Source organism: Mus caroli, chromosome 3 (assembly GCF_900094665.2).
Source record: "Mus caroli chromosome 3, CAROLI_EIJ_v1.1, whole genome shotgun sequence".
Lineage (NCBI taxonomy): Eukaryota > Metazoa > Chordata > Mammalia > Rodentia > Muridae > Mus > Mus caroli.
In genome coordinates this window covers 51,400,881-51,402,380 of record NC_034572.1, presented here as the reverse complement: position 1 = coordinate 51,402,380, position 1,500 = coordinate 51,400,881, and the positions used below count along the sequence as shown (strand labels likewise).

Below are 1,500 nucleotides of genomic sequence, written 5' to 3'. Positions count from 1 at the left end.
ATTGCTGGATCCTCTGGTAGTACTATGCCCAATTTTCTAAGGAACCGCCAGACTGATTTCCAAAGTGGTTGTACAAGCTTGCAATCCCACCAACAATGTAGGAGTGTTACTCTTTCTCCACATCCTCGCCAGCATCTGCTGTCANCTGAATTTTTGATCTTAGCCATTCTGAGTCGTGTGAGGTGGAATCTCAGGGTTGTTCTGATTTGCATTTCACTGATGATTAAGGATGTTGTGCATTTTTCTAATTCACTAAGCTTGATGTGAAATTCAAATGTTCTCTGCCTTGTAGATCTAATGATTTAGAACTACTTTTTTTTTTTAGGGTGGGGGGCCTACCATTTTATTAAAAAAACGGGAAATAATTTATTGTTGCTCTCTGCATCATGGTAACTTAGCACATTATTTTTGGAATGAACAAATTTGGAGAGTTTTCCATATCTTATATTCATTTATTTTACCTTTTTACAGTTATCATTGAAGTTGATAATAACTCTCTTAGAAGAAATTAAGACAAGGACAACAACATAGCTGCTATTTTTGTGAGAGCACAGTATAACAAGCCATCACAAAATGGCATTTCTTGAGACAGTATTTTCTTATCTTGTAGAGTTTTATGGGTTGATTGGGCTCAGCTGAGTGGCCCTTCTTCTCTGGTAGAGGCAAACAGGGCTGAAATGACTAACACAACATCTGCTACCTCAGCAATATGGTGGGAAGGCTGGAGCTTGGCTGGTTATCTTCTCCAGGTGTTCTTTTGCAAGAGGACATCCCAAGTGCTTTATATGAAGGCTTGGCACTCCAAGTTCTGAAAGAGGACAAAGTCTTATTGATAAGACCTCACTAAAACTCTGCTAGTATTCCAACAGTCAGAGGACTACAAAGGAGCTTAAGACAAGGGATCCAGGGCTCATTGGGGTCACTACTATAACAGCCAACCATAGCCATATACCATGTCTTGCTTTAGGTATTTTATGTCTATTCATTTTTGTTTTAGAAACCAATACAATCTGGCAAAGAACATACCTAGAATCCTCATTCTAAAATGAAGAAAAGGAGACACTAGTTGATTAAGTTCCTTAATGGAAGTCTCACTGGCAGAAGGGGTGGAACTAAATTAGAATCCAAGCTGTCTAATCCCAGAGAATAAACTTTAAGTCTGAAGGCACAAGCATAAGAAGTTAGCAACTTCAGAAAGTAAATGATATCTTTAAAAAATGTTTAGTTTGTGTTTTGAGGCAACTTTTGCTTTGAGGATTTATACACTCACTAGCAGAATAAAAATCCTGTCTCTTTTCTAAAGGACAAGTGGCACATGTCTTACTTCTTTTAAAATTTAATTCACAATCAGACATGAATCCCAGCATTTGGGAGGCAGAGATGGCAAATCTTTGAATTTGAGGCTAGCCTGGTCTACAGAAAGAATTCCAGGACAGCCTCAGCTACATAGAGAAACTCTTGTCTCAAAAAAAAAAAAAAAAAAAAGGAAAAAAAAAAAAA

At 37.5% G+C, this 1,500-nt stretch overlaps 1 long non-coding RNA gene across 1 annotated transcript in view; it reads right to left on the bottom strand.

Moving 5' to 3' along the window:
* Positions 1–505: 505 nt before the first annotated feature.
* Positions 506–1,500, bottom strand: part of LOC110291792 — a 22,570-nt gene continuing 21,575 nt past the window's right edge. The window contains exon 4 of the long non-coding RNA XR_002377614.2: positions 506–808. This is a non-coding gene — a long non-coding RNA (uncharacterized LOC110291792). The remainder of the gene's footprint in view (positions 809–1,500) is intronic.